Source organism: Peromyscus maniculatus, chromosome 6, assembly GCF_049852395.1.
Source record: "Peromyscus maniculatus bairdii isolate BWxNUB_F1_BW_parent chromosome 6, HU_Pman_BW_mat_3.1, whole genome shotgun sequence".
Lineage (NCBI taxonomy): Eukaryota > Metazoa > Chordata > Mammalia > Rodentia > Cricetidae > Peromyscus > Peromyscus maniculatus.
Window position 1 is genome coordinate 65,059,596 of NC_134857.1, and position 10,662 is coordinate 65,070,257.

A 10,662-nucleotide genomic window follows, 5' to 3' on the forward strand; every position below is an offset into this window, starting at 1 on the left:
GGGAGAACATTGACATTTTATACTGAATTCAATTAACACATGTGACTTTTTCACATTCTGAAGACACTCAGGGTGCATTCTGGGGTTTTCTTTTTAATAGCTACAGCAAGCAGCTAGGAGCAGCTTCCCTTATGGACGCATTTCTACAACCACAATGGCAGAAGGAAGCCTGTAGCCCATCGAGGACAGGCATCGGTCTAACCTGTTTGTAACTGCATAGCCCGAACAACCAGTTGCCTGGGCCTTTATTTTATCTTTCAAATCTCCCTTTGACATTGCTTTGGTGCTGTGTTGTCTGGTACTGAAATCCGGTTTCCCTCTTCTTGAGACATACTGCGTCTAGGTACCTGGTATTTCGTTCTGGGTTGTTGTGGGTCCCGCCACCTTTTCTCAATCATATGCCATTCTCGTGAGGTGGTAACCAATATCACTGTACAAAACCATGACCTCTGTACACGCTCCAAACTGAAGTATGTTGAGAAATTAAATACCCACACCAAAGTGCTTGGTATTGTATGAGGTTAGAAGTATGATTCAGAAATCTCCAACACCAACCAAAGAGGATTGTGTTTCTTGATGATTGGCCTGGAACAGATGCGAGGACTCAGGCAGATGCACACTTCTCAGTCCATCTCACACCATTTTCCTCGGCCTTATAAGTGAATATGTGAACGGTACCCGAGCACACTCTTCAGTTTCCCTTCTTGGGTTCCCAGGTGAAGAGTGGCCGATGTGCAGCCACCATGAAGAATGATCATTGTGCTATTCTCAGATGAAATATCTGAAATTATAAAATAGTATCACTCTGAAATTATAAAATAGTATCAGAGGCATGAACCACATGATTAAAAGGCCAGCTTTTGAAATCACGGGGATTGTGGGCATTCAGAAGCAAAAAAAAAAAAAAAAAAAAAAAAAAAAAGTAGTACCTCAGTAATAATTTAACACTTCAGTATATGTCCACGTATATCTTGAACTTACAGTTAACTAAAAAATACTGTGTTCAGCTCTTTCCTTTTACAAGAAGATAAATTGTTTCTTAGGAGGTCAGTTAGGTCAGGTGACCATAGGTTAGAGATGTGCCTCACCTGCCTCTGTCCTAGCAATCTACATATTTTAGGTTGCTGCCCTTATGTGAGAATTGGCCAGTGCTGGTGAGATGGCTGGGGAGGGGTAAAAGCCCTCGACACCAGCCCTGACAATCTGGGTTCAGTTCCTGGGACCCACACGTGGAAGGAGGTTCAGAACTGACTCCTGAGAGTCGTTCTCTGACTTCCACATGTGTACCATGGTGCGCACGCACGCACACACACATATGCATGTACATAAAATGTAAGCAAGAAGTGCTTTTGTTTAAAGGATTGTCCACTGGGAGATATGGTTCAGGGGCAAAGCGCGTGCCCAGCATGAGCAAGGCCAGAGGACCCATCCCAACACTAGAAAACAGTAGCAAGGGCAGAGGAATTGTCCCATTGCTGCTGATTAGAACTGATTTGCAAAGCCATCCGGGTTTTAAGACGAATTGAAATGAGGTCTTCTCTTGTCTTGCATGTCAGAACAATACATAATAACACTTTTTATGATTTGCGGTTTTATCAGGGCCAGGAATACACGTGTGTATGTGTGGGAATTATTCTCTTCTCAGGTTCATTTTTAAAACTTTATTTTAGTTTATTTTTAGTTTATGTGTATGATGTTTTGCCAAGACGTTTGTCTGTGCACTGTCCACGAGGTGCCCACAGACACCAGAAGTGGGCGTCAGGTCCTCTAGAACCAGAATCACAGACAGTTGTCAGCTACCGTGTGGGTGCTGAGGGTCAAACCTGGGTCCTCTTGAAAGGCATCCAACACTCTTAGCCACGGAGCCATCTCTCCAGCATCTTTAGGGGCATTTAAATATAAAAGTAAATCGCCGGGCGGTGGTGGCGCACGCCTTTAATCCCAGCACTCGGGAGGCAGAGGCAGGTGGATCTCTGTGAGTTCGAGGCCAGCCTGGGCTACCAAGTGAGATCCAGGAAAGGCGCAAAGCTACACAAGAGAAACCCTGTCTCGGAAAACCAAAAAAAAAAAAAAAAAAAAAAAGTAAATCAAAACACATGGATTTGTATACTAAATTGCTCATTCAGCAGTGATAGGTTGAAAGGAGTTTCTAAGTTAACTTAAGAATGAAGAACAGTGAGATAGGAGAAGGGATGCTTGTCATGACCTTGCTTCCATGCCCACTGATGGGTATCAACACACGGGCTAACACTGTGTTTACAAAATGTGTTGCTTGCAAAAAGCAAAGAGCTCATCGTGCATCTTGCTAAGGAAAATTCATGTAATTTTGTGGCTGTAAAAGAACGGTTACCCTCAGGACTGCACTGCTTTGATCTACATACTTCTTTAAGTAAATGAAACAATCCCAGTCCCAAGCATTCTTTCATAATGGAATCTGCTTTATCCAAAGTCATCTAGCCCCAAAACTGAGTTTTCTACATCTCTGTAAGATAACATTATTCTTGTCTTTATCCTTCCTTTCTGAACAGTTTTGCATGAATGGATGAACCTTGTTTATGGGAACGTAATTTAAAATATTTTTTAATAAAAATGAAAAGAATCCTAGAAATTAAACTTCTCCTCCTTCTTAATGATGAACTGTTCTTCATGGCTTTCATTCTGACCTCATTTTCCACGCCTTGGCCTTATACCTGAATGAGACTGGATTGACAGATTCCTAACACGGAGATGAGATGAAGACATGCTGAATGGGATTCAGGCACAAAGACCAGTCAGAGCATTAACAAACAGTGAGCGGGAAGAGTCCTCCCAAAGGTCAATCAGTTACGGCATCCGTCCATCCCAACAGACTCTCGGTTCCGCTGCAGTGTGTTTCCTGCCTATCTCCATTGACTGATTCTAGTCAGCAGTGTAACAGATCAGCCTGCAGACGGCTGGATACAAACAGCAGACAGCTCCACAGTGAAGAGAAGGGACCAGGACAAAGTCATGGTCTAGTAAGTTTAGTCTATAATTACCAGAAGCAAATTAAATTGTTTCCCAGGGCCGGAGCAATGCTAGGTAGTGAAGAACACTTGTCCATCTTGCGGAAGACCTGGCTTCTGTTTCCAGTGTCTATACCTGTTGACCCACAACTTCCTATATATAATTCCAGTTCTAGGGGATCCAATGCCTTCTTCTGACCTCTGCAGGCACCTGCACGTATGTGGTGCACATGCATACATCCAGATACACATGCATCAATAAAATCTTAAAATAAGCAAACTGTTTCTCCCACATGAAAGATGAGTCTAATTATCAAGAATCTAGATCGTTCTAAGTATCTCACCTTCCGCAGTGCAAGACATCCATCCTCTGGGCTGCTCATGTGCTGACAGGATGGCCTGGAGCTCCAGTCACAAGGAGACAGGAGGAACTGGTCCAAGGGTGAGCCTCCCAAGCAGGTCAGCAGCTGTTAGAGAGCCCGTGTCCCAACGCACTGAAGCAACTCCTCCCACGGCTCTCTGGCCAACCAGTCTGCAAGGCAACGGTTAGGCACAGAGGACTCTGTGTCGGTGGATTATGTCCAACAGTGGAGGGTTCTGTTTCTCAGAGCAGGTGTCTGATGAGATAAGAGTCCCGACTGGGAGGTGTTAAGCACTCGGTATAAATCACCTCACTTTAGTCATGGTACTGTGTTTGTAAGGCCACTTAAAGAACCCACGAGCTCAGCTTTGCAGCACCTGCTTCTCACTGGAGTTTTAAACACTATATTGTGATTTCTTTCCAACAGTTAACAGTAGGACAATGGTTGTCAGTCTAGTCACTGACACACACAGGGCACAGCCTGAAATAAGCACCAGAGGTTGTGGGATGCCAGAGAGAGAAGGCAGAACTCCAGACCTGGAAGTGTTAAATCACGTTGCCCAGGCTGGGTGGTGGTGGCACACACCTTTAATGCTAGCACTCAGGAGGCAGAGGCAGGCAGATCTCTGAGTTTGAGGCTAGCCTGGTCAGTACAGCAAGTTCTGGGACAGCCAGGGCTACACAAAGAAACCCTATCTTAAATTAATAATAATAATAACAACAACAACAACAACAACAACTAAAAGTAAATAAACCATGCTGTATAGACAGCCTCAACTTAGAACAACAGTGATAACCACAAAAGCTAATTCCTGGGGGCTGAGAGGAGTGGGTAAGAGCGCTTGCTGCTCAAGTGTGAGGGCTTGGGTTCAGATCCTAGCACCCATGGCCGTGTACACCTGCAACCCAGCACGTGTGGGGCACAGACAGGAGGGTTACTGGGACTTGCTGGCCTCTGGCCCAGCTCTGGGTTCAGTAAGATGGTTTCAGGGGAATAATCCCCTGAAAATAATAATCCCCTCCTCCAGCATGCACACCTAGACACATGTGCATATACACCATAGAACAGGACACCTGATCCCCTCCTCCAGCCTGCACACCTGGACACATGTGCATATACACCACACACACACACACAGATGCACACACACACACACACACACATGCACACACACACTGAGGGAGAGAGAGAGAGAGACAGAGAGAGAGAGAGAGAGAGAGAGAGAGAGAGAGAGAGAGAGAGAGAGAGAGAGAGAGAACAAACTAACAAACCCCATTTCTTGGACCTAGACACTATTAGGAGTATGGAAATCAGGGAGAAAAACAAATGCCCTCTTCCAAGAAGGAAGGAAGGAAGACATTGGGTGCAGTGGAGAGGCTTGCCAAGACACTCTCGGGAACGGGTGTTCAGTGTGAGAATTTGCAAGAATTTAAGTAGTGTAAACTAGCATCTCTTTCAAAGTCACAGTTTGGCTTTTAGAGCTTCCAAGCCTGGCTTGTGCACAGGACTTGTGAAAAGCATGAAAAGCTGGGCTTCATCCCGGCTTCAGGTGCCCTGCCTCTGGATATATTTAGCATTCATACCTCCCAAGACAGAAAAGCTCAGTTGGTTTTGGGGTTCGGCCACCTGATACTGCTTAACGGGCCACCTCAAAACCTGGTAACTCAGAGTAACAGTGGGTTCTTTTGCTCACAGATGTGGGGTTCGGTGAGGATGGCTCCTCTTCCACATGGGATCAGCTGAGCAGCTCACTTGGGGCTGTGGGCTGCACTCTCGGATGCCTTACTCACATGGCTGACTGTGGGGTAGAAACCCAGCCAGGGCCTTGGTCCTGCCATATGGGAATTTCCATGCCCTACTGTGTGTCTTCAGATTGTGGCTACTGGATTCCAAGAGCAAGTATCTCAAGAGAACAATGTGGAAATGCGTAACATTTTAACATTAGTCTTGTGGCATGGTCTCTTCCATACCATATTGAGGTAGCTACAGAGCCTTACACAGGTTCAAAGAAGAGAAGACATAAGCCAGGACCAGTCAATGAGAGGAGTATTAAGGTCATGTTGAGAGAAGAGTAAGTATGTATGTGTATGTGGGGGTGGGGGGGGGTGAGGGGGAGATGGTCATTGCCAGCATCTGGGAGAATGTAACCTACCAAAACTGGTGTGTCTTCATGTAGCCTGTAGGAAAGCTAGGAGTTAAACTTTTGCGGAGCAGTCAGGGTTATTTGACCTCCCCGGAGCCCAGCACCTATCTGGTTGTCTTTGGCTTGGACCTAGTTTCCCATTCCAATAACAATCTGCTCCAAGTGGTAGAACTAGTTTCACCCACTGCACGAGGCACAGGGCATGAACCATGGCGCGGAAGGACTGGCAGGTGAAGGAGACACAGAGCTGTGCTCCCCTCTCGGCACAGAAGGCCCAGTGCTGAGGATTACACAGAGCATCTCAAGGGTAGGATCAAGTCTTAGTGGCCTCTGTGTCTTGAAAGGTGTGGCAGAGGGGCTCCCAACAACCATGTGAACACACAGAGTCTGTGTCAGCTCCTGCGGACCCAGGCAGCCTCTGTCTGTGGTGACAGGCACCAGTCTTGCGTTGCTCCGTATCTCCATTTTCTCCCATTTCCTGGTTTTCATTTTCCTTATCTTCCATTTGGATCCTGAAACCATTTTTTTAATTAAAATTTTAAATGTATTTTATACAAATCACAGCATCCCCTCCCTCCTCTCCTCCTGTTCCCTCCCCCCACCTCCTTTCTACACTCCCCCGCCCCCACCATCCACTCCTCAGAAAGAGTAAGGCCTCCATTAACAAAGCATGGCATATCAAGTTGAGGCAGGACCAAGCTCTTCCCCGCTGCGTCAAGACAGAGTGAAGCATCCCACCATAGGGAATAGGTTCCAAAAAGCCAGCTCAAGTGCCAGGGACAGATCCTGGTCCCACTGCTGGGGCCCCACAAACAGACCAAGCTACACAGCTATCACCCTCATGCAGAGGGCCTAGGTGGGTCCCCTGCAGGCTCTGTAGCCTAGAGTCCATGGGCTCCCAGGAGCTCGGGTCAGCTCTCTGTGGGCCAAAACCCTTCTTTATCTCACTGTTAATTTGTTGGTTGGCTCTCTCCTATTTTGTAGGTCCAGGGATCGAACTCAGGTCGTCAGGCCTGGCATCACCTACCTTTTCCTGATGAGCCATCTGCCAGGCCCTGTCTTTCCCTTTTCTTTCTATCTTCCTTGTTTTTATATCTGAGACAGTCTTGTCATGTAGACTGGGCTGGCCTGGTTGATTTGCTGTGTAGAACCAGGCCGGCCTTAAATTTACAGAGACCTTTTTGCCTCTGCCTCCCGAGTGTTGGGATTACAGGTGGGTACCACCTCACCTGGATCCATTCATTAGCTTTGTGTGTTTGTTAAGACAGGGTCTCTTCTAGCCACACTGGCCTAGAACTCATCTTGTAACTGAAGCTGACCTTGAATTCCTGCTCTTTCTGCCTCTGCCTCTTGAGTGCTGCAGTTACAGGCCTGCACCCACCACCATGCCTGGGCCATCTTTATTTTAAATTCCCTGTTGTATGTATGGTTTTCTCTTTGGTGACCAAAAATACAGTATGGGGGAGGGGGGCAGAGGATGATTGAAACTAATTAGCAATTAGTAATTAATAAGCAATAGGCAATAGAAGCAATGTGCCCTCTCCCCCCCCCCCCCCAGAAGGAAAGGGAACATTCAAGATGGAGCCAGAAGATCATTAAAGTAACACATTGTGCCTCAGCTTTGGACTTCCCTTTTTTGGAGAAATGTGTTTTATTTAAAAAAAAAAAAAAAGATGATCCTTTTTAGGTAACAGTATAAGCACAAGACAAGAATTGTTTGTCTGGTCAAAAAGAGATTTTTTTTTTAAGGTACTAGCTGAATGTGGCGGCACATCCCCATAAAATGACACAAAAGGATGGTAAGTTTGAGGTAAACCTGTGCTACACAGCCCGTTCCAGGTTAGCCTGGGCTACATAGCAAGCAAGGCCTTGTCTTGAAAGAACAACAACGACAACAAGAGGTCCTTTAAATTGTTCTCAAGATGGTCTTTGGTGGCCATCAAATACAGGTGAGACTAAGAGTTAGAGCCAACGGAGCAAGACAGCAACCTGTGAGACCCTTGCATCACTTACCCGCATAGCAGTAGCTCCCACTTACCGTAGTGGCCACTGATTGCTCTTCCCGCCTGTGAGTACTCCACCAACTGCCACAGTTGGATTGTGACAGTCCCCAAAAGCCCGTGAGCGAAAGTCTTGGTCCCCAGGAAAGTGCTCCTGGGAGGTGGTGGGCCCTCTAAGAGGTGTGGCCTAGTGGGTGGTGTCTAGACTTACTCGGTGTGGCCTTCAAAAGGGATGGTGGACCCTGGCTCCACCCTCACATTTTGATACTTCTTGACCATGAGGTGAGCAGTGTTACTCTGCCGTGTGCCCCTAACATGACTCGTTGTCTCATCACAGGCCCAAAGCAATGGTGCCAATCAGTCATGAGTTAGAACCTCCAAACTGTCGGCCACATGAACCTTTCCTTTGTATTAGGTGATTACAGCAGGCACGTTGTTATGGCGATAGAAAGCTGAACACCTGCCCTTCCCCGTTCCATTCTAAATGGACTTGTGTCTTTCCTCTGTCTCACGCTGTCCATTCCCCCACCTTCAGGCAGCTGAGAGGGATGTACCTGGGAAAGCAGCCAAATGCCTTAACAACATCAGGGTTCATGTTCTGAGTAGAGCTGGAGCATGAGCAGAGAGAACAAAATGGAAAGGTGAGAATAAATGCTCTTAGAAAGTTCTCTAACTCAACAAATTAAACTGAGGTTAGATAAAAATCTTTCTTAAAGGGACCTGGGAGGCTGAAGTAATGGCTCAGCAACTAAGAGAACTTACTGTTCTTGCAGAGGTTTGGAGTTTGGTTCCTATCCCTTACATCATGCTGCTCATAACCACCTGTAACACCAGCTCAAGAGTCTCTAATGCCCTTTTCTGGCCTCTTCAGGCACTGCACCCACATGTGCATACCCACACTTAAACACACACATAGACATATAATTAAAAATTAAAAATAAAATCTTTTTTTAAAAAAAACTAAGGTTATTGTTATTACCAAAGGGGGAAAAGTAAAAACCAGAGACAGGCTAGAAGCAAGAGTCAGCCAGAGGCAGAGTGGAAAAGGTAAGTAAGGGGCCTTGCCCCTGTCCCCCAGGGGGGCTGAGCCAGCCAGAGTCTGCTCTAATTGGTCACAGATGCACAGTGAACAGGGGTCAGCCTGGCCAGAGAATGAGACCGATGTCAGGTAACCAATACCTTCTCTTTGTCTAAGTTCTCCATCCATCATGTTTAACTGGGAAACCTCCATCCAGATGGACAGTGATAAACAGACCCTCAGATGCCACCCATGTTCCCACAGCACCACGACACCCGTTCTGATTCCTTCCACAGCCATCTGAGGGAGGAGGCAGTGGCATCTATCCAGAGCAGGTGACGTGAGCCCCAACACTCCATGTGAATAAAAGAATTATTTTTATTTATTATAATAATTGCTCCTTCATCTCTCCTAGAAGTAATGTGTGTGTTTATTTAAGACTCTGGCTTTCATGGAGGAAAAAAAAACTCACTTAAAATAGCACAGAGCAAAAGAAAACTTTGCTCATGTAGCCACCTTAGGGAAGGGCGGGAAGTCACAGCTTCCAGGGACCAGCGGAAGTTGGTACAGGGGGCCTAGGAACCAGCAGACCAGAGCACACAGGGCAGCTCCTCCCCTTCATTTTCTGAGACAACTTTCCCACAGCACTGCCACACTGCTGCTGGTAGCTCCAGGGGACTTCCTGCTTTTACCACTGAAGTAGAAATGAGTCACTTTCTCTGCTTCAGACTAATAAAAGTCCCCAGGAGGGATTTAGTTGAACTATCTAGGTTTCAGGTCTTCCGTGGGTTGTCTCCACCAAAACTCATGTTAAAGCACAATTCCTCAATGTGGCTGTGATGGTTCATCATGACTGTCAATGTGACAGGGTACAGAGTCATCATGGAAACGAACCTCTGAGTGTATCTGTGAAGGATGTGCTGGATTCGGCTGACTGAGGAAAGAACCACCCTAAATGTAGGTGGCACCATTCCACGGGCTGGGATCCAGGAACGAACAACAAAGAGAAAGCCAGCTGAGCAGCAGGACTCATGGTTCTGCTTCCTGCCTGGGTACGCAAAGTGACTGCCTGTGTCCAACTGCCACTGCCACACACCTTCCGGCCACTGCGGACTGCGTCCCTTCAAACTGTGAGCCAAAATAAATGGTCTTTCCATCAGTTGCTCCTGCCGGGCACTTTGTTCCAACAGCACCTAAAGTAACTGAGACAGTGGCAGGATGGGGAGGTGTGACCCAGGGGAGGGCTTGATGATGGGACTGCAGACCCCATGAGTGATTGACAGCTTTCTCCTGTTAGTTCCTGCTTTCCCAGGACAGGGTTACTTCAGAGCAAGGGATTACAAAGCAAGTCTACCCCTCAGGATTCGTCTCTTCTTCACACACCCACTTTCCCTTAGGCTCTTCTGCCATACTGGGAGAAACACAAGTCCATCAGCACAAGCAAGTGTATGCTGGCACCATGTTCTTGAACTCCCCAGCCTCCAGGATCAGGAGCCATGTGGTGGTTTGAATAGGTGTGGCTCCCATAGACTCATGTGTGTGAATGCTTGGTCCACAGGGAGTGGCACTATTAGGAGGTGTGGCCTTGTGGGAGGAAGATGTCATTGTCGGGGCAGGTTTTGAAGTCTCATATGCTCAAGCTACGTCTTGTGGGACGGTCTCCTTCTGCTGCCTATGGATCAAGATGTAGGACTCTCAGCTCCTTCTCCAGCACCGTGTCTGTCTGCATGCTGCCATGTCCTGCCATGACGATAATGGACGAAACCTCTGAAACTGTAAGCCAGTCCCAATGAAATGTTTTCTTTTACAAGAGTTGTTGTGGTCATGATGTCTCTTCCCAGCAATAAAACTCTAACAAGATAAGCCATAATAAATCTCCTTTCTTTATAAATTGCCCAATCTCAGGTACACTGCTTTAGCAGCAGAAAGAAAACACGGAAAGATAATGACTAACCTTGGAAAGCATTGGAGTTAGTAGACTGACGTCAAGTGGTTGGCTGAGTGAATGGGTAGGCAGTCTGGTAGTGGTTATGGGGGAGAAAATGCAAGAGGAAACCGTGTTTAAAGAGTTTGAGAGTGCTGTGACCAGACGTCTGGCATTAGGACCAGACAAGGCATTAGGACCAGACAAACACGGAGCCTTCTCCTCTATACA

The 10,662-nt window shown here is 46.8% G+C and overlaps 1 long non-coding RNA gene across 1 annotated transcript; it reads left to right on the forward strand.

Annotated features, from left to right (window-relative positions):
* The first annotated feature begins 5,689 nt into the window (after positions 1-5,689).
* LOC143273741 (uncharacterized) lies at positions 5,690-10,366 on the forward strand. The gene is made up of 3 exons (XR_013051933.1): positions 5,690-5,796; positions 8,025-8,130; positions 9,376-10,366. It is a non-coding gene; the product is annotated as an uncharacterized LOC143273741 (long non-coding RNA).
* Positions 10,367-10,662: the final 296 nt, after the last annotated feature.